Here is a 23,005-nt window from a genome sequence, read left to right as displayed (position 1 = left end):
GAACCACCAAAGGATGAAAATTTGGTGATTTTGGGCAAAATGATGCATGTTGCATCGATGCAAAGCCTATTGCATCGATGCAAACACGACCAAATTGCACAAAAACACGTGAATTTGGCATTTTTGAGCAACAAAACCCCACTTTTTCATCATCTTCAACCTCACAACTCATATCCCCACCTTCAAACCTCCATAACCTCCATAACCTCCAAAACAAGCTCACATATAGCTTCATACAACTCACAAAACTTAGATACCCACTACAAACAAATTACATATTTGAAGTCCCCACATTCTCCTCTACAAAACCCATAAAACAAAATCATCCACAATGCCTAGAATCAAGAGAACCGTCAAGAAGTCAAAAGGCTCTTCAAGTGTGGTTCCACCTCCAAATAATCATCCTTTGGCAAGGTACTTTGCTTCTAATGAAGATCTTCAATTCTATGAGGCAAGGCTCGCCGGAAGAAAGGAAATTCCTCCGAGATCATCGCACGGGTCGCTTGGATCGTCGTATTGATGACTTATATGAGCATTTCGGGATCCACCTACCATATGAAGAGGACACTGATAATGATGAAGACCAAGATTGATTGTCTCCTCTTCATCAAGTCACTTTTTATTGCTTTATGTTTATTTGATTATATGAATTGTTAAACTAACTCCTAGTAAGCTAAGGATTTCTATTATGGTTTAAATACTTTGATATTTCCTTCATAAATTTGTTTAATGATTAATGCTTGTATGCTTATTTGGTGAATAACTCAAAATAGGATTGGTACCCCTATTTTAAGTTAATGTGCATGCTTTAATATATTTCACTTATTTAGGGGGAATTATGCATGTTTTTTATATATATAAAAAGAGGAAATCAAATTCTTTTTGAAAGGGGGAATATCTCATCCTTGAAATTAATAGAGAAATTGAACTTAAAAAAATTCATTGTTTTATGTATGCTTCTATGACACATTTCAAACTCCTTTCTTTTTGATAATGTCAAAAGGGGGAAGAAAAGTTTGAGGATATTTGAAGTTTTGAACTTTTGAAAAAGAAGAAGTTTGAGGATTTGAAAAAAATAAGTTTGCGAAACAATGATTTCAAAAAGACTTCCGCTAAGCAAAAAAACTTTTGATATCTAAATCGTTTTCTTTGAAAAACGCCCTTTAAGGGAACAAATGCACATATTTAGGGGGAACTCTTGAAAAATTTTTGAAAGAAGTCTTCTCCAAAGTTTTCTATAAAACAAAGTGCATTATTGTTGCTTTCAAAATCATTTATAAATGCATATCCTCAAAATTGGTTTGTCATTATCAAAAAGGGGGAAATTGTAAATCATGTTGCTTGTATGCGAAGTTTGTATTCGTAGGTTTTGATGAATGACAAACCAACAAACGACATGAAAGACAAACCAACAAACAACTTGAATGAACAAGCATGTTGAAAGATCAACCAACATTCAACGTTGAGGAATGAAGAGTTGAAAGCAACACAACAACAACAAGAAACTCAAGTCCACAATATTTGAAGACAAGTATAGTGTCTTAGGACTTAGGTAACTTCTTGTTAAGAACCAATTGCTAAATCTCTCAACACACACTCACAAAATGTTTTGATGCACATCTTGCAATTCGATGCTAGCCAAATGGTTTAAAAACTTGTTTTCAAAGGTACAAAAGCATAGGAATTGACTCCAACAAGTTTGAGACCAATCCTAAGCATTTTGAAGTGATTTTAAGCCATTCTTTAAGGTTTGCATCGATGCACACTCATCTTGCATCGATGCAAAACATGCAACGACTTGTTGCATCGATGCAAAGATGTTTGCATCGATGCAACCTAGCTGAAAATTCAAATTTCAGCTTCAAAGACACATTTGCATCGATGCAAAGTGTTATGCATCGATGCAAATGATTCAAAAACATAAAAAACGGCTAGTTTTAACAAAACGGCTCCATCCCATTAACTCCCCAACGTTTCTAAGGTTTGGGAAGTCTATAAATTGATGGATTGAAGCCTTATTTCAAACATGTGAGTATTTGCAAACTATCTTGTTCATATTCTTTCATTCTACACATTTTTAAGGTGTTATAATACACAATTTGAGAGAGCAATATCAATTGGTTCAATAGTGCTAAACTTGTAATCATACACTCTTCTAGAGAGTACTCATTTCATCTCAACAATTCTTTGAGAATTGTTTTCTTGTACACTTTGTAAATTGGAGTGTGATCTCCAAGGTTGAGTCAAGAGTTATAAACACTATAGTCGGTGAGGATACCAAAGAAGTATACTAAGTACTCAAGGCAAATCTTAGAGAAGGTATCTCTAAGTGGAGTAGGTTAGTATACGAGTGGTGATCATATACCGTGAGGTGTTAGAAACTAAGGACTCGGATTGTAAAAGGTTTTGCGCGAGCACCTTGAAGCTTGGCAATAGTGGAACTTCTCAATAGCGATTGAGAAAGAAAGTGGACGTAGGACAAGGATTGTGCCGAACCACTCTAAATAGCGTTTGCATCTCTCCAAACTCATCTCTTCAACCTTTGAGCAAATAAATTGTGATCGAAAAGTAGCTTCGTAAGTACTTAAGGAATAGCTTAAGTCCGATTGGTGAAAAGCTTGATCAATTTATTTGAGTTGGTGTCTATTGGAAAGTAAAAGCTCCTTATAAATGCTTAGCAATTGAGTTAAGCTCTTGGAAAAATACTAGTACAATAACACTTTTGTATATTGTCTTTAACTTTCACAAAAAGATTCATTGTTGTTGCAATACTCAATTCACCCCCCCTCTTGAGTAATTGTGCATAGGTTCTACACTTTGGACCTAAGCCAGTTCAACCACCCCTTGGCCTATTCTATGATACGGGCTCATTAATTTTGGTTTCAAATATCTTTATTTTTTAATTTTAAAAGAAAGCTCTCAAATGATATCTTTTAAAAGTCTTGTCAAAATCAACTTCTTCCCTCTTTTCATAAAAAAGTCTTTTCGGTTGTCATGCTTCTAATTTTAAATTAATTTTTGAAAACCGTTTTCATTAAAGGCATTTGTTTTTAAAAGAAGAAGTTTTCACTATGCATTAATGGTGGTCATTTACTCATAACCTCTCTCACCACTTTTCTTACTCTTCGCCATTCCCTTCATCCTCTCTGTTTCTATTTCTTTTCTTTCAAGATGAGAAAGAAACTTCCCACAAGAAAGAGTAACTGAACACCAATCCCTCCCAAAAATCCTCCTTCCTCCAAACAAACTCAAACTCATACTCACATTCACATACACTCACACTCCTCCTCTTCACCCACATCATAGTTCTTTGAGTCCATGGCACGTAAGGTGATTCATCCTAAAGGAAGGGGCATCATCTCAAAGGAAATGATCAAAGGGTAAGGAGCCCATGAATGAAGAAGATGACTTTCCATCTCCACCTTCTCGCCATTATCCACCTCCACGGCGCTCCACTCCACATCCCTCGGGACACTCTGCCCCCTCTCAACGTGCTAGGTGCTTGGTGCACGAAATTGTGATCTCCAGGCTCGAACAAATCCTGGTAATGGCTCCAAAGCTTGGTGCTCTGATCTTAATTCATGATTGTCACAACTTCGATACAACTAACCAGCAAGTGCACTGGGTCGTCCAAGTAATACCTTACGTGAGTAAGGGTCGAATCCCACGGAGATTGTTGGTATGAAGCAAGCTATGGTCACCTTGCAAATCTCAGTCAGGCGGATTTAAACATGATATTTTATTAGATTAAAATAAACAATAAAAGGGATAGAGATACTTATGTAATTCATTGGTAGGAATTTCAGATAAGCGAATGGAGATGCTTTTCGTCCCTCTGAACCTCTGCTTTCCTGCTATCTTCATCCAATCAGTCTTACTCCTTTCCATGGCTGGCTTTATGTGATACATCACCACTGTCAACGGCTACTTTCGGTCATCTCACGGGAAAATGATCCAATGCCCTGTCACGGCACGGCTAATCGTCTGGAGGCATCACCCTTGTCAATGGCTTCATCTTATCCTCTCAGTGAATAATATGCTCACGCACCCTGTCACGGCACGGCTATCCATCTGTCGGTTCTCGATCATGCTGGAATAGGATTTACTATCCTTTTGCGTCTGTCACTAACGCCCTGCAATCGTGAGTTAGGAGCTCGTCACAGTCATTCAATCATTGAATCCTACTCGGAATACCACAGACAAGGTTTAGACCTTCCGGATTCTCTTGAATGCCGCCATCATTCTAGCTTACGCCACGAAGATTTTGGTTAGGAGATCTAAGAGATACTCATTCTAGCTTAATTCATGTAGAACAGAAGTGTTTGTCAGGCACGCGTTCATAAGGGAGAAGGATGATGAGTGTCACACATAATCATCACCTTCATCACGTTCTTGGGTGCGAATGGATATCTTAGAAGAGAAATAAGAAGAATTGAATAGAAAACAGTAGTACTTTGCATTAATCTTTGAGGAACAGCAGAGCTCCACACCTTAATCTATGGAGTGTAGAAACTCTACCGTTGAAAATACATAAGTGAAAGTCCAGGCATGGCCGAGATGGCCAGCCCCTCTGATCTAAGAACCAGACGTCCAAAGATTCCTAATACAATAGTAAGAGGTCCTATTTATAATAAACTAGTCACTAGGGTTTACATGAGTAAGTAATTGATGCATAAATCCACTTCCTGGGCCCACTTGGTGTATGTTTGGGCTGAGCCTGAGTGTTGCATGTGCAGAGGCCATTTGTGGAGTTGAACGCCAGTTTCTGTGCCAGTTTGGGCGTTCAACTCTGGTTTTGGATCCTTTTCTGGCGCTGGACGCCAGATTTGGGCAGAAGGCTGGCGTTGAACGCCAGTTTACGTCGTCAATTCTTGGCCAAAGTATGGACTATTATATATTGCTGGAAAGCCCTGGATGTCTACTTTCCAACGCAATTAGAAGCGCGCCATTTCGAGTTCTGTAGCTCCAGAAAATCCACTTTAAGTGCAGGGAGGTCAGAATCCAACAGCATCAGCAGTCCTTTTTCAACCTCTGAATCTGATTTCTGCTCAAGTCCCTCAATTTCAGCCAGAAAATACCTGAAATCATAGAAAAACACACAAACTCATAGTAAAGTCCAGAAATGTGAATTTAACACAAAAACTAATGAAAACATCCCTAAAAGTGACTAGATCCTACTAAAAACATACTAAAAACAATGCCAAAAAGCGTATAAATTATCCGCTCATCACAACACCAAACTTAAATTGTTGCTTGTCTCCAAGCAACTGAAAATCAAATAGGATAAAAAGAAGAGAATATACTATAAATTCCAAACTATCAATGAAACATAGCTCCAATCATATGAGCGGGACTTATAGCTTTTTGCCTCTTAAATAGTTTTGGCATCTCACTTTATCCATTGAGGTTCAGAATGATTGGCATCTATAGGAACTCAGAGTTCAGATAGTGTTATTGATTCTCCTAGTTCAGTATGATGATTCTTGAACACAGCTTCCTTATGAGTCTTGGCCGTGGCCCTAAGCACTTTGTTTTCCAGTGTTACCACCGGATACATAAATGCCACAGACACATAACTGGGTGAACCTTTTCAGATTGTGACTCAGCTTTGCTAAAGTCCCCAATTAGAGGTGTCCAGGGTTCTTAAGCACACTCTTTTTTTGCTTTGGACCTTGACTTTAACCGCTCAGTCTCAAGTTTTCACTTGACACCTACACGCCACAAGCACATGGTTAGGGACAGCTTGGTTTAGCCGCTTAGACCAGGATTTTATTCCTTTAGGCCCTCCTATCCACTGATGCTCAAAGCCTTGGGATCCTTTTTATTTGCCCTTGCCTTTTGGTTTTAAGGGTTATTGGCTTTTTCTGCTTGCTTTTTCTTTTTCTTTCTATATTTTTTTTTCGCCTATTTTTTTCTCTTTTTTTTTTCTGCAAGCTTTGTTTTTTTTTGTTTTTTGCTGCTTTTTCTTGCTTCAAGAATCATTTTTATGATTTTTCAGATTATCAAATAACATGTCTCCTAGTCATCATTCTTTCAAGAGCCAACATATTTAACATTCTTAAACAACAACTTCAAAAGACATATGCACTGTTCAAGCATACATTCAGAAAACAAGAAGCATTGTCACCACATCAATATAATTAAACTAAGTTCAAGGATAAATTCGAAACTCATGTACTTCTTGTTCTTTTGAATTAAAACATTTTTCATTTAAGAGAGGTGATGGATTCATAGGACATTCATATCTTTAAGACAAAGTTACTAACTACTAATGATCATGTAATGAAGGCACAAACATAGATAAGCACATAATACAGAAAACGAAAAACAGAGAAAGCAAGAACAAGGAATGAATCCACCTTAGTGATGGTGGCGTTTCCTTCTTGAGGAACCAATGATGTCCTTGAGCTCTTCTATGTCTCTTCCTTGTCTTTGTTGCTCCTCCCTCATTGCTTTTTGATCTTCTCTTATTTCATGAAGCATGATGGAGTGCTCTTGATGTTCCACCCTTAGTTGTTCCATATTGGAACTCAATTCTCCTAGGGAGGTGTTGATTTGCTCCCAATAATTTTGTGGAGGAAAGTGCATTTGAGGCATCTCCGGGATCTCATGGAAATGAGCTTCTTGCGCCTCTTGAGCTCCATGATTGGGCTCTCTTGCTTGCTCCATCTTTTTCTTAGTGATGGGCTTGTCCTCTTTAATGAGGATATCTCCCTCTATGTCAATTCCAGCTGAATTGCATAGGTGGCAAATGAGGTGAGGAAAGGCTATCCTTGCCATGGTGGAGGACTTGTCAGCCACCTTGTAGAGTTCTTGAGGTATAATCTCATGAACTTCCACCTCTTCTCCAATCATGATGCTATGGATCATGATGGCCCGGTCTATAGTGACTTCAGACCGGTTGCTAGTGGGAATGATTGAGCATTGAATAAACTCCAACCATCCTCTAGCTATAGGCTTGAGGTCCAATCTTCTTAGTTGAACCGGCTTGCCTTTGGAGTCAATCTTCCATTGAGCTCCTTCTACACATATGTCCATAAGGACTTGGTCCAACCTTTTATCAAAGTTGACTCTCCTTGTGTAGGGGCGTGCGTTTTCTTCCATGTATGGCAAGTTGAACGCCAACCTCACATTCTCCGGACTAAAATCTAAGTATTTCCCCCGAACCATTGTAACATAGTTCTTTGGATCCGGGTTCTTACTTTGATCATGGTTCTTGGTGATCCATGCTTTGGCATAGAACTCTTGAACCATTAGGATGCCGACTTGTTGGATGGGATTTGTTAGAACTTCCCAACCTCTTCTTTGAATTTCATGTCGGATCTCCGGATACTCATTTCTTTTGAGTTTAAAAGGGACCTCAGGGATCACCTTCTTCTTGGCCACAACATCATAGAAGTGGTTTTGATGGGCTTTAGAGATGAATCTTTCCATCTCCCATGACTCGGATGTGGAAGCTTTTGTCTTCCCTTTCCCTCTTCTAGAGGATTCTCCGGTCTTGGGTGCCATCAATGGTAATGGAAAAACAAAAAAGCTATGCTTTTACCACACCAAACTTAGAATATTGCTCGCCCTCGAGCAATAAACAAAAGAATAGATGAAGAAGAAGAAGAAATGGAGAGGGAGAGGGAGATGTGGTTTCGGCCAAGGAGAGTGTAGAGGGGTGTGTTGTGTGAATTTGATGAAGAATGGAGGGCTTTATATAGGGAAGGGAAGGGGGGAAAGGTTTCGGCCATATGGGTGGGTTTGGGTGGGAAATTGGTTTTGAATTTTGAAGGTAGATGGAGTTTATGAGGTAGGTTTATTGGGAAGAGTGGGTGGATGTGAGTGGTGAAGGTTTAGTGGGGAAGAGAGATTGAGGTGATTGGTGAGGGGTTTTTAGGGAAGAGTGTTTATGGGGTTGTGTGAAAGAGAGTGGTGAGAAGAAGTGAGTGGAGGTAGGTGGGGATCCTGTGGGGTCCACAGATCCTGAGTGGATCCTGTGGGGTCCACAGATCCTGAGTGGATCCTGTGGGGTCCACAGATCCTGAGGTGTTCAAGGATTTACATCCCTGCACCCATTAGGCATATAAAAATGCCTTTGTATCCAACTCTGGGCGTTCAGCGCCAGGTTGGTGGCCATTTTGGGCGTTCAACGCCCATTTGTGTGCCATTTCTGGCGTTGAACGCCAGAACCATGCCTATTCTGGCGTTCAGCGCCCAGAAGCTGCCCATTTTGGGCGTTCAGCGCCAGAAGCATGCTCTGTTCTGGCGCTGAACGCCAGACAGATGCTCCTCCAGGGTGTGATTTTTCTTCTGCTATTTTTGATTCCGTTTTCAATTTTTATTTTTATTTTGTGACTCCACATGATCATGACCCTAAGAAAACATGAAAAAAAAAACAATAAAAATAAGAATTAGATAAACATTGGGTTGCCTCCCAACAAGCGCTTCTTTAATGTCAATAGCTTGACAGTGGGCTCTCATGGAGCCTCACAGATGTGCAGAGCTTTGTTGAGACTCTCCAACACCAAACTTAGAGTTTGACGGTGGGGGCTCTGGTTGACTCTGCTTTGAGAGAAGCTTTTCAAGCTTCCTCTCCATGGTTGCAGAGGGAGATCCTTGAGTTTTGAATACAAGGAAGTTCTCATTCCATTGAAGGACTATTTCACCTCTGTCAACATCAATCACAGCTCTTGCTGTGGCCAGGAAAGGTCTTCCTAGGATGATGGATTCATCCTCTTCCTTTCCAGTATCCAGGACTATGAAATCAGTAGGTATGTAAAGGCCCTCAACCTTTACTAATACATCTTCTACTTGTCCATACGCCTGTCTTCTTGAGCTGTCTGCCATCTCTAGTGAGATTTTAGCAGCTTGTACCCCATAGATTCCCAGTTTCTCTATTACAGAGAGGGGCATGAGGTTTATTCCTGAACCAAGGTCACACAGAGCCTTAAAGAGCATGGTGCCTATGGTACAGGGTATTATGAACTTTCCAGGATCCTGTCTCTTCTGAGGCAATGTCAGTTGATCCAGATCACTTAGTTCATTGATGAACAAGGGAGGTTCAACTTCCCAAGCATCAATGCCAAACAATTTGGCATTCAGCTTCATGATTGCACCAAGAAACTTGGCAGTTTGCTCTTCAGTAACATCCTCATTCTCTTCAGAAGAGGAATACTCATCAGAGCTCATGAAGGGCATAAGGAGGTTCAATGGGATCTCTATAGTCTCTAGATGAGCCTCAGAGTCCTTTGGTTCCTCAGAGGGAAGCTCCTTATTGATCACTGGACGTCCTAGGAGGTCCTCCTCCTTGGGATTCACGTCATCTCCTCTCCTCAGAGGTTCGGCCATGGCGCTTATGTCAATGGCCTTGCACTCTCCTTTTGGGTTCTCTTCTGTATTGCTTGGGAGAGTACTAGGAGGGATTTCAGTGATCCTTTTACTCAGCTGGCCCACTTTTGCTTCCAGATTTCTAATGGAAGACCTTGTTTCATTCATGAAACTTACAGTGGCCTTAGATAGATCAGAGACTAGATTTGCTAAATTAGAAGCATTTTGTTCAGAGTTCTCTGTCTGTTGATGAGTTGATGATGGAAAAGGCTTGCTATTGCTAAACCTGTTTCTTCCACCATTATTAAAGCCTTGTTGAGGCTTTTGATCCTTCCATGAGAAATTTGGATGATTTCTCCATGTTGAGTTATAGGTGTTTCCATAAGGTTCACCTAAGTAATTTACCTCTGCTATTGCAGGGTTCTCAGGATCATAAGCTTCTTCTTCAGGAGAAGCCTCTTGAGTACTGTTGGATGCAGCTTGCATTCCATGCAGACTCTGAGAGATCATATTGACTTGCTGAGTCAATATTTTATTCTGAGCCAATATGGCATTCAGAGTATCAACCTCAAGAACTCCCTTCTTCATAGGCGTCCCATTATTCACAGGATTCCTTTCAGAAGTGTACATGAACTGGTTATTAGCAACCATGTCAATGAGTTCTTGAGCTTCTGCAGGCGTTTTCTTTAGGTGAATGGATCCACCTGCAGAAGTGTCCAGTGACATCTTTGATAGCTCAGATAAACCATCATAGAATATATCCAGGATGGTCCATTCTGAAAGCATGTCAGAAGGACACTTTTTGGTCAACTGTTTGTATCTTTCCCAAGCTTCATAGAGAGATTCACCTTCTTTCTGTCTGAAGGTTTGAACATCAGCTCTAAGCTTGCTCAGCTTTTGAGGAGGAAAGTACTTGGCTAAGAAAGCCGTGACCAGCTTATCCCAGGAGTTCAGGCTGTCTTTGGGTTGAGAATCCAACCATAATCTAGCTCTGTCTCTTACAGCAAAAGGGAAAAGCATGAGCCTGTAGATTTCAGGATCTACTCCATTAGTCTTTACAGTATCACATATCTGCAAGAATTCAGTTAAGAACTGAAAAGGATCTTCAGATGGAAGTCCATGAAACTTGCAGTTCTGCTGCATCAGAGAAACTAATTGAGGTTTCAGCTCAAAGTTGTTTGCTCCAATGGCAGGAATGGAGATGCTTCTTCCATGTAAATTGGAATTAGGTGCAGTAAAGTCACCAAGCATCTTCCTTACATTATTATTATTTTCGGCTGCCATCTCCTCTGCCTGTTCGAAAATTTCTGAAAGGTTATCTCTGGATTGTTGTATTTTAGCTTTTCTTAATATTCTCTTCAGAGTCCTTTCAGGTTCTGGATCTGCTTCCACAAGAATGTTCTTATCCTTGCTCCTGCTCATATGACAAAGAAGAAGGCACAGAAAAATAATAATAATAATAGAGATCATTTATACCACAGTATAGGGATCCCTTTGTGAGTGGAAGAAAAGAGGGGGAGACAAAGAATGTGATGTAAAGGAAGAAACACAACTGTACGGATGGAAGAGATGTGAGATGAGATGTTAGGATATGAATGAATAAATAGAATAGGATGGGGGAGGGATAATTTTCGAAAATTATTTTGAAAAAGAGTTAGTGATTTTTGAAAAATGGTTTTTGAAAAATGTTGGAAATTTTCGAAAAAATTTTTTTAAAAAATAAAAATAGTTAGTTAATAAAAAAGAAATTTTTGAAAAAGAGGGGAGATATTTTCGAAAATTAGAGAGAGAGAGTTAGTTAGGTAGTTTTGAAAAAGTTAAGAAACAAACAAAGAGTTAGTTAGTTAGTTGAAACAAATTTTGAAAAGATAAGAAGTTAGGAAGTTAGAAAAGATATTTTGAAAAGATATTTTTGAAAAAGATAAGATAAGAAGATATTTTTGAAAAGATATGATAGAAGTTAGTTTTTGAAAAAGATTTGAATTTTTAAAATCTCAATTAATGACTTGATTCATAAGAAATCACAAGATATGATTCTAGAACTTAAAGTTTGAATCTTTCTTAACAAGCAAGTAACAAACTTCAAATTTTTGAATCAAAACATTAATTGTTATTGTTATTTTCGAAAATATGGTATAAAAATAAGAAAAAGATTTTTGAAAAATATTTTTGGAATTTTCGAAAATAACTAAGAATTTTGAAAAAAGATTTGATTTTTGAAAAAGATTTTGAAAAAGATAAGATTTTCAAATTGAAAATTTGATTTGACTCATGAGAAACAATTTGATTTTAAAAATTTTTGAAAAAGTCAATCCAAATTTTCGAATTTGATGAGAGAAAAAGGGAAAGATATTTTTTTTTATTTTTGAATTTTTATGATGAGAGAGAAAAACACAAAAAAAAATGCAATGCATGAAATTTTTAGATCAAAACATGTGATGCATGCAAGAATGCTATGAATGTCAAGATGAACACCAAGAACACTATGAAGATCATGATGAACATCATAGACACAATTTTGAAAAATTTTTAATGCAAAGAAAACATGCAAGACACCAAACTTAGAATTCTTTAATGCTTAGACACTAAGAATTCAAGAATGCATATGATAAACATGAAAAGACACAAAACAAAAAAATCATCAAGATCAAACAAGAAGACTTACCAAGAACAACTTGAAGATCATGAAGAACACTATGAATGCATGAAATTTTCGAAAAATGCAAGATGCATATGCAGGTGACACCAAACTTATAATGTGACTCAAGACTCAAACAAGAAACAGAAAAATATTTTTGATTTTTATGATTTTCTGATTTTTTTTGTATTTTTTCGAAAATTAATATGAAAAAGAAAAATAAGGATTCCAAAATTTTTAATATGAATTCCAGGAATCTTGCTATGTTAGTCTAAAGCTTCAGTCTAGGAATTAGACATGGCTCACTAGCCAGCCAAGCTTTCAAAGAAAGCTCCAGTCCAAAACACTAGACATGGCCAATGGCCAGCCAAGCTTCAGCAGGTGATCATGGATCAGCAGCGGGTGGATGAGCAACAACTAAGTTGCTCTTGATAATAAATTGCAAGCCTCAGTCCAAATGAATTTAGACATGGCTTTACAGCCAGCCAGGCTTCACATGCTTCATGAAACACTAGAGTTCATTCTTAAAAATTTTGAATAAATTTTTGAAAACATTTTTATTTTTTTTCGAAAACAAAAGAGAAATTTTTTTTTTTGAAAATATTTTTGAAAGATTTTTGAAAAGAAAACGAAAAGAAAGTTACCCAATCTGAGCAACAAGATGAACCGTCAGTTGTCCAAACTCAAACAATCCCCGGCAACGGCGCCAAAAACTTAGTGCACGAAATTGTGATCTCCAGGCTCGAACAAATCCTGGTAATGGCTCCAAAGCTTGGTGCTCTGATCTTAATTCATGATTGTCACAACTTCGATACAACTAACCAGCAAGTGCACTGGGTCGTCCAAGTAATACCTTACGTGAGTAAGGGTCGAATCCCACGGAGATTGTTGGTATGAAGCAAGCTATGGTCACCTTGCAAATCTCAGTCAGGCGGATTTAAACATGATATTTTATTAGATTAAAATAAACAATAAAAGGGATAGAGATACTTATGTAATTCATTGGTAGGAATTTTAGATAAGCGAATGGAGATGCTTTTCGTCCCTCTGAACCTCTGCTTTCCTGCTATCTTCATCCAATCAGTCTTACTCCTTTCCATGGCTGGCTTTATGTGATACATCACCACTGTCAACGGCTACTTTCGGTCATCTCACGGAAAAATGATCCAATGCCCTGTCACGGCACGGCTAATCGTCTGGAGGCATCACCCTTGTCAATGGCTTCATCTTATCCTCTCAGTGAATAATATGCTCACGCACCCTGTCACGGCACGGCTATCCATCTGTCGGTTCTCGATCATGCTGGAATAGGATTTACTATCCTTTTGCGTCTGTCACTAACGCCCTGCAATCGTGAGTTAGGAGCTCGTCACAGTCATTCAATCATTGAATCCTACTCGGAATACCACAGACAAGGTTTAGACCTTCCGGATTCTCTTGAATGCCGCCATCATTCTAGCTTACGCCACGAAGATTCTGGTTAGGAGATCTAAGAGATACTCATTCTAGCTTAATTCATGTAGAACAGAAGTGTTTGTCAGGCACGCGTTCATAAGGGAGAAGGATGATGAGCGTCACACATAATCATCACCTTCATCACGTTCTTGGGTGCGAATGGATATCTTAGAAGAGAAATAAGAAGAATTGAATAGAAAACAGTAGTACTTTGCATTAATCTTTGAGGAACAGCAGAGCTCCACACCTTAATCTATGGAGTGTAGAAACTCTACCGTTGAAAATACATAAGTGAAAGTCCAGGCATGGCCGAGATGGCCAGCCCCTCTGATCTAAGAACCAGACGTCCAAAGATTCCTAATACAATAGTAAGAGGTCCTATTTATAATAAACTAGTCACTAGGGTTTACATGAGTAAGTAATTGATGCATAAATCCACTTCCTGGGCCCACTTGGTGTATGTTTGGGTTGAGCCTGAGTGTTGCACGTGCAGAGGCCATTTGTGGAGTTGAACGCCAGTTTCTGTGCCAGTTTGGGCGTTCAACTCTGGTTTTGGATCCTTTTCTGGCGCTGGACGCCAGATTTGGGCAGAAGGCTGGCGTTGAACGCCAGTTTACGTCGTCAATTCTTGGCCAAAGTATGGACTATTATATATTGCTGGAAAGCCCTGGATGTCTACTTTCCAACGCAATTGGAAGCGTACCATTTCAAGTTCTGTAGCTCCAGAAAATCCACTTTAAGTGCAGGGAGGTCAGAATCCAACAGCATCAGCAGTCCTTTTTCAACCTCTGAATCTGATTTCTGCTCAAGTCCCTCAATTTCAGCCAGAAAATACTTGAAATCACAGAAAAACACACAAACTCATAGTAAAGTCCAGAAATGTGAATTTAACACAAAAACTAATGAAAACATCCCTAAAAGTGACTAGATCCTACTAAAAACATACTAAAAACAATGCCAAAAAGCGTATAAATTATCCGCTCATCAGCGCTCTTCTCTTCATCCTACCCGAGAGCCTCCAAATCTTGACTCTCTGGATTTCAAAAACAAATTTGGTAAAAATCACTCTCACTATGATCCCTTCCGCTTCATATCCTTTGTAGCCCATGAGTTTCACTCTCATATTTTGGTAAATCGAAAGTTGTGTCATTCCTTTATTGTTGATCTTGAAGCACTTGATGAAAAAGGAATTGATTTTCAATCTTGTTTTCATGATTTAAAATGATCCCCCATTTTTAAAATCAGAAAACTAGATTATCCTAATCTAGTACGTGAGTTTTATGCAAACATGATCTTTTATGAGGGTGAACTTCATTCCTATGTTAAAAATACTCATTTTTCTCTGAGCAATGAAACCATCTGTGCTGCCTTAGGTTATGAAGATGTGGGGGTCGGGGCCTTCATGACTGGAAAATGGGATAACTAGGTTGGTATCTCCCATCAAGAAGCCCTGGCTTGTGACTGTGAAAATTTCTCTACTTTGGATGGAACTAATCTCACCCACAAAGCCCTCGGACCTATTCAGGCTCTGTTACACCGAATCATCACCCACATAATCATGCCACAAAGTGGCTCCTATCAAAGGGTGACAGTTTGTGATACTCTTGTGCTGTATGCAATTCTGAATTCTGTTCCTACATCCTTTGCATATCTCATGATTAGGCACATGTGGGATTGTGTTCGAAGTGACAAAAAATACAATCTGCCTTATGACATGTTTTTGACATGTGTTTTTGAGTATTTCAATGTTGATCTCAGTAATGAGCCTGTGGAGAATACGGTCTCTATGATCAAAGGTGGGGGTGTACCCGAATCTGCTAAAAGAAAAAAGGTTAAAGGTTCAAACGCATTTGTGTTTTTAGTTTTGTTTGCTTATTGTTCAAATTGTCTTAGTACCTGACTCCTTATATCATTGTTTACACTACAATTTTTTTTATAGAGTTGAAAAAATGAAGCATGGATTCATCATGAAAGTACCAAGACCAGCTGCATAATCAAATGTCAAAACAAATACTGTTGTAGGTTTGGGAAGATGAATTCTGTGCCTTCCTTGTAAATACTCAGCAACATTATTTGGTATCAAATCATTCAACTAGCCTGAAAATGCTTACAAGATTACATATATATGTTTGTTAGAAAGCTGCACGAGGAGTTCTGAGATTGATAATGTCAAGAATTTTTAGGAGTAGTTCTTGATTGAGTAGAAAGATTTGCATCTAGTATAGAATTTGATGTGTAAAAATTTAATTTATTTCTATGAGTTTATAATAGTAAATTTGTAATAAACCATGGAAGTTATATTTTAATATTGTTGAGTTTGAAAAACTCCGATGATAATCAAACATTATTAAAATATTAATTAAGAAATTATTAAATAGTTATTTGTTTAAATTACTTCCAATAGTTTGTTTGATATTTTTGTTAGTGTGCAGGAAAGAAAACTAATGGGCCAAAAGCTATGTGAGCCCAACTTGTTAATTGAATTAATTAAGTCTTGTGCAAAATTAATTTAAACATGAGTGGCTGAATATTGAAAAGGAAAACAGCCCATATCACAAGCCCATAAACCAAAATTGATGGATCAAAGAATGGAACCAAGGTTCACAAAGCAAGCTTCGGCTACCTACCTCCTTTGGTGCTAGTAAGACGTTTTCCAAGTTTTAATTCAAATTGATTTAATGCTTTGGTAACTGAAAGTTAAAATTCAATTGAGTTTAATGTGTTTTGAAAGCTTCACACGTTACTTTATGTCTTGGGTAATGGAAATAAAAATTCAATTTAGTTTAATTCCAATCAATGCTTCCTTCGAAAGTTTTCTCTCTCTTCTCTCTTGCTTTCAGTCACTTCAATCATCAGAGAAGAAGATAGAAGAAGATATCAGAAAAAAAAGCCTATGAAGAAGAAAAGGCTAAGGAAGATATTTGCTACAGAAGGAAAGATTTGTAGAAAGACTTCAAGATTTTCTTTGTCAAGAAAGGAAGAGATCGGCTTCGGGTAGGAAGAAAATCTACCTTAGTAAAAAGTTTATTTCCGTTTTTGTTCCACGAAGAAGAAGATAGCCTCTGAGTCTCTAGAGAGGAAGAAGAAAAAATGGAAAGCTTGAAGCCAGCTTGGGTCAGAACTACATCAATGCTCAGAATCCATTTTTGGGGCCATAGTCAAGATCAATGGCCAAGATGGAAGAAGCTTGAAGAAAAAGAGTGAGAGTGATGAGGTAAACTTGCATGCAGAAGCCTCGGTTTTCTCAACCCTCTCTGTTTGAAGCCGCTGCTACTCTTTGCTAGGAGAAGAAGTTGCTGGGTTAGGGTTTCAACCTTGAAAGCTTCCCCTTCTATATTAAGGGTGAATGGCCAATGGTTGAGATCAAGGAGAGAAAGTGAAAGCATAGAGTTCTCACAGCTACTCGAGCTTCCTGGGTTCTTCTCCTTCAATGGTATTCATTTTTTTCTTTTTCTTAGTATTTGTCTGTTTGAGTCTCATGTTGAAAAAGGCAAATATGATGAGGTTTGTAAGAAAATGCCAGTGAGAGAAAAAAGACAGTGATCAAATTAGAGAAAAAGCCAGAGATTTCTCAGAGTTTCTTTGTACATCTTTCTGTTGTGTTTCATGATCCTGTGGAGATTTTCTTGCAAGTTGGGTTAGCACTTTGCTGTTGAAAGCTTGGTTTCAGTCCAAGTCAAATTCAGATTGGGGTTAGAATTTGGATTTGTCCCAAATAGGATTGGGTAGATCTTAGGGAAAGAATTGGTGTTTGTAATCTATTAAAGATAGTGAAATTCCGTCACTGTTGTGATGGAGACTGGATGTAGGCTGCATTGCACTTAGCAGCTAAAGCAGGATACATCTTGGTGTGATTCTCCCTTCTCTGCTTCTTCTCAGTTTCTGGTTCGCAGGAGACAAAATGAAAAATGTCTCTCAACTTGTTACGAGACAAAACAAAAATTTCTCTTAACTTGTTATGAGTCAAAAATTGAAAATATCTCTAGAAATTCATTGGAAAAGTAAAAATAATACTCTACGAAAAGGGAAGCTAAGATTCAACCCCCTTCTCTTAGCCACTGATTACCATCAAATATGATCAGAATTTTTGAAAGATTATTGTGAATTATTTTATCTTAAGTGCATGCATTAGTGACATGATTTTGAAGTGTCATGTGAAGTACACTGTGAGAGGGGACGTGACATATTACGGGAGTGGATCCTCTCCAGTGAATAAAAAACTGGATGGTGTGCAGTGTTTAATCTAACCATTCACCACATTCTCTCTCTTATTTATTTCTGGTCTCACTATTAAAATCAAAGGTGAGAGATTGCACTGTATTTTGTCAAGTGTTGAAAAAACTGGAGATGATCCATTTCCTACCCCATTGTTGTAACTTGTAAAGTACATTATAAGCGGGTTATAGATGTAGGAGTCAATGTGAAAGAGCTGATGTTAGTACTTAGTAATCCTATAATCAAATTATATAGTATTCAGTTCAATAATTAATTAATTACTCTAATTATTATGGCATAATCAGTGAAACAAAAAAATGAGACTTGGTGGGACCGAAAATTAGGTGGTACTGCAGGATACAGAATTTCTAAGAGCCAATGATCGGTGAATCAGAGGAAGTTCTACTATTCTCCTATTTTTTTTGTAAATTTATTTATTTATTTGGTCATGATGCTACTATTTTCCTTACTTTCTCAGTACTACAATATACAGTAGCACCAACCGAATCTCCCTCTCCTTTTCTAAGTTTTCTTATAATCCTAGTATTTTATACTAACTTCAATTCATAAACCTATTTTCCATCCTCTTAAGATGTTCATTTTACTATGTATGCGGATGATTATTTCATATGAGAAATGGATGCAGAATCTAGCAACTCAAGCAAAATACCAATGTTATAATTAAAATAAACATCACTTCTCTTGTTAGATCCCGTCTAATAAAAAAACATCTACTTTAACGTAAAAAATAACCATACGTATACCTAGCGAATTAAACATCCGGGGTATTTTAATTGTATTTACTTAAATCCAATCCAATCAAATAAACATCCACTTAAGAAAAAAATAACCATCTTTATACCTACTAAATTAAACATCTAAAATATTTTAATTGTATTTACTTAAAATTCAATTCAATCAACTAAACATCCACTTAATAATGAAAATAAGCATTCGTATATCTAATAAAATGAACTTCTAGCATATTATGAATTGACCACAATTTCTAATATGTTCATTAAATTTCTCATTCATAGACTTAGAATAATTGTGGCATATGTTTTCTCTCAACAGGAGCATTTCCATTTTAAGAACATTCATGAATATAAGAGACACTGCAATAAGTAACAAATGTATAGTTAATTTGTGAGTAACCAAAATCATTCACTAGTTTCATTTCTAATAGTCTTGTGAATTAAATTGTGTTGTAGTGTCAGTGGATGTTGTTGCTTCATCTAGAACCAAAATTCTTCTATTCTCAATGCATTTGTCCAACGCTCCAATTTTCTCTATTCTCAACCACTGTAACATTGCACAAATTTAACCAAATGTCAAATAGATAGAATTAAACATAATAAGCACAAAAATACTTTTAAGGTTTGTCACAGTTATACTCCTAAATGGTGTAATGTATTCCTTTTATTTTCTTTAAAAAATGTCTTACCTAGTGCATCAAGAAGTCTTGGATACAATACTAATTAAACCAAACTTCTGCAAAATTTTGCGTGCTAGAATAAAAACCAATGCAACCATAAACAGCAACAACTTGTACAATTCGTTTTAATACATTCAAATTCCAACCATAGTGTGCATATGCAGAACAATCATGTAACTCAGCAAAATTTATTGTATGAACATCTAGTTACGAGTAAAACTATAGTCATCAACTAACCTTTGGATGAAACAACACTGGTGGAGAATTCCGCTGATGGGAGGATTCTGGGGTTAATGGGTTAATGGGTTCTATTCAAACAAAATTTTAGCGACTCTTTCCGCGCTAACATTAAATCAATTGCAACCATCTACACCAACAACTTATTCTACATGTTCTAATATACTGAAATTACAACAATGGAGTTGTTCACTATGAACAATCAAACATCTCAGCAAGATAAACTGTATCTACAACTAGAAGCAATAGAAACAATAATCATGAAAATTAGAACTTAACCCACTAACCGTAGATCGTCGACGATGGTGCGTGTTTCAGGGTCGTAACAGCAATGAGACCGGGACCCTCCAACGGTCACGGCTTCAACTGGCCGACGCAGAAGGAAGGTCGCAGGACACAGGCAGACTTAGGGCCCGCACAAATTGCAGGTTAACCACGCTGAGACAAGACAATGACGGAGGACGACGGCGCAGAATGGTGAGCGGTGCAGGTGAGGGGCCGACCGAAGTAGCTGCTGCCAACGAACAAAAGACGCGCGCGAACGAGGTTGGACGATGCAGGTCTCGTCGACGCTAATGCAAGTTCCAGGTCAAATGGCGCCCCAGCGGTGGAATGGTCAGGAGCGACTGTGCAGGGGTTGGAGGGCAAGGTTGCCGTCGGTGCCAAAAAAGGGAATTAGAAAAATTTTGAATTAGGGATTATGTGGTTACTATTAACACAAAACTGAACAACAATTTTAGAATTAGGGTAAAAGTGGGTTGATTTTCTTTTTTAACTCATATTGAACCAAATAAACAGCTCATTGTACACATTGTATAAATATCCCATTAACTTTCTAGCGGAATTCCAACTAAAATTATTCAGAATATCAACCATCATAAAAGCTAAGAAAAGTTAATTTAGAACAACATGCACTTCAGCTCACATAAATATTTTAATAAAATTATCAAATAATAATACAATAAACTCTTGATATTTTAGACAACTTTTAATATTATTACATAAATATTTTAATAAAATTATTATTTTATAATTTTTTATTATCATATCACTTTTAGTATTTAGCGTTATTTTTAATTTTTTTACTCTTTATTCCTATGTAAGTTACTCAATATATTTTTAATAGTAATAATTTTTTTAATAAATATAAATTAGTTAATAAAATATAATTTATTCTTCTTTTTATTCTCACCTATATTCATATCTACTATATAAATTAATATCCACTTCGACATCCTTTTTATCTCTTCTCACATAATTTTATGCATTTCATTTTTTATCCTCTTTTCTTGCTAATATTTTTTACAATTATTTAAAAAATTTAGTTGATGACTATAACTCTTTATTTTAGTTTGTTAAACAATTTACTCACAATTAGCTAATAAATTTTTTAAATATTAAAATATATAATATCTTTAGAATTTTAATTTATTTAAATTTAACATTAATTTTTAAAGTTTTTTATTAAATATTTTTTTATATATAAAAATTGATTTATTTTAATTTCACGTAAGGTGAAGACTCACATGCAGTTATCTTCATATAAAGTTAATAGTTAAAAATCGAGTTAATACTCAATTTAGTCTCTGAACTTGCATGCGAGTCTCAATTTAATCCCTGAAATTTTAAATACCTCTATTTAGCCCTTAAATTTTATAAACGTGTCTCACATTAGTCCGTAAGATGATTTTTAGTAAAAACCATTAATAAAGCATTGAAATGGATAATCAAATGTCACACTGAAACCTGTAAAATGGTGCTGTTTTAGTTTTGGCATTTAAATAGTTTAAAAATGACGTCGTATTACTTGCTTTGTTAGGTAAAATTTCAATAAACACCATTTATGATGTTGTTTTTGGATTATTTGAGTGTTAAAACCAAAACGACATCATTTACAGAGTCTAGCATAGCATGCGCCTGTCTATAATAGATTAAAAGCATTTTATTAATGTTTATACATTGAAAATTATTTCAAAGATTAACATGAGTCGTATTCGCAAAATTTAAGAACTAAATAAAAACAATTGAAACTTTAGAAATTAAATTAAAGTTCGTATACAATTTTAGAGATTAAATTAAATGTTATCTCATTAAAAATCGTTAAATAATTTAATATAATTTAACTAAGTTGTTATCTAACAGTTTTTAACTATTAACTTTCACATACATCTGTAAGTCTTTAGCTTCTCGTAAAACACGAGTTTAAATCTTATTAAGTATTTAAGTACAATTTAGACTCGTTGAATTGTGATTTCAAAAGCCAACGATGCACGCAATGTTTCAACGTATATAAAGCTAATTCTTCTGCATAAATTTGTGAACTTTTGTGGTTAAGCTTCCCAAAATGGATGCTGGTTATGTGTACGAGGAGTACAAGGTGGGAAGACTTATCCGATAAAACTTCCACTGTATTAAAATAATTCTCAAATATTTAACAAAACAACTCTTAAAATTATACTTTAAGGTTGGAGATTTATCCTATCTGAATAATAATGCTACATAAGCAGAACATAAATCTTAGTGAAAAACAAATTAAAGAACCCTAACAGAACATTAAAAACTAAAAAAAGAAGAGTTCCTTCAAAGAACCTATTCATCTCTCTGTGAAGTTGGAAATATGATGCAGCGGCACAATGGGCAAGAATACGGCGATTGATGGTCGGCACAACGTCGGAGCCAACGGAACATGCAGCGTTCGTGAAAAACATGCGAGCAACTTGTGCGAACAACTTCTACACTCGAATCTTCAATACCATGTCCAAACTCTTCCAAGCAAATACTGCATTCTTCAGCATCATCATCTCGCTTATCAATTTTGGGTCTCTCCAACAGATTCACGAGTCGGGCTAGTTCAGGAACATCTTGACGGAGATCATCATTGTAGAAATCAGAATCTTCCACAACAATGTGCGTCGTAACATAAAGGTTCACAGTAATCTCTGGCATGCCGGATTCACGCCCTTCACGACTTAGAATTGTTCTTGCGGTTTCACCCATGTCAGGTAAAATTTGGTCCAATAACTGAGAGGATATAGGCACCGAAGAGAAGATTTCATGTAAAAATGCGGTGTTTTCACCGTTACGATTACACAGGACATCGAAGGGAACCAAGAACGCTTCATTGACAGTAGTAGTTGAAGAAGAAGAAAAGTCAAAGTCAGAGGTTTGGTTTGTGGGCTGGGTAATTCGGATCAATTCTTTGGTGAAACTGAAGATGATGGAGAAGAAATCATGGAAAAAGCATTCTTGTGGTATGGTTGGGTATTCAATGGAATTGATTTCCCATGAAAAAGAGGTGAATTCCATTGCAAGGCAGTGAAAGATCTTGATTTCCGATAGGTGGTTCAATTGTATTACTCTAAGGCTGTGTAGCTTTTTATAGTCTTACAAGGAAAAAATCTCTTATTAACTGATCCAATCTTTATCTCAAGTTCTCAACCATAGGTAGTTTTTAATTTGGGTCTGATTTGTTATTGATTGATACTTTTGGATCGAATTGATAGTTCACTTATATTTGAAAATTTTGCTAAAAGAAGTGAGATAAATATCAACTTGAAAATTAGATGGGAACAATGCAGTAACACCATAATTTAAGAAAAATGAATAAAGTAAAAAATTCAGGTGTTAATTTCATGCCAATATGATATCTGTGGAATGATTTAATAGATTTGACTAAATTTTTATTTAATAACTCTCAATTATCAATTTTATAT

At 36.7% G+C, this 23,005-nt stretch overlaps 1 non-coding gene across 1 annotated transcript; it reads left to right on the top strand.

Moving 5' to 3' along the window:
* Window positions 1–10,092: 10,092 nt before the first annotated feature.
* LOC112781624 (small nucleolar RNA R71) lies at window positions 10,093–10,200 on the top strand. Its single transcript, XR_003192389.1, has one exon. It is a non-coding gene; the product is annotated as a small nucleolar RNA R71 (small nucleolar RNA).
* The last annotated feature ends 12,805 nt before the right edge of the window (window positions 10,201–23,005 follow it).

Source organism: Arachis hypogaea, chromosome 19 (assembly GCF_003086295.3).
Source record: "Arachis hypogaea cultivar Tifrunner chromosome 19, arahy.Tifrunner.gnm2.J5K5, whole genome shotgun sequence".
NCBI lineage: Eukaryota > Viridiplantae > Streptophyta > Magnoliopsida > Fabales > Fabaceae > Arachis > Arachis hypogaea.
Note: the sequence above shows the minus strand (reverse complement) of the source record. Positions and strands in the feature narration are given on the sequence as shown.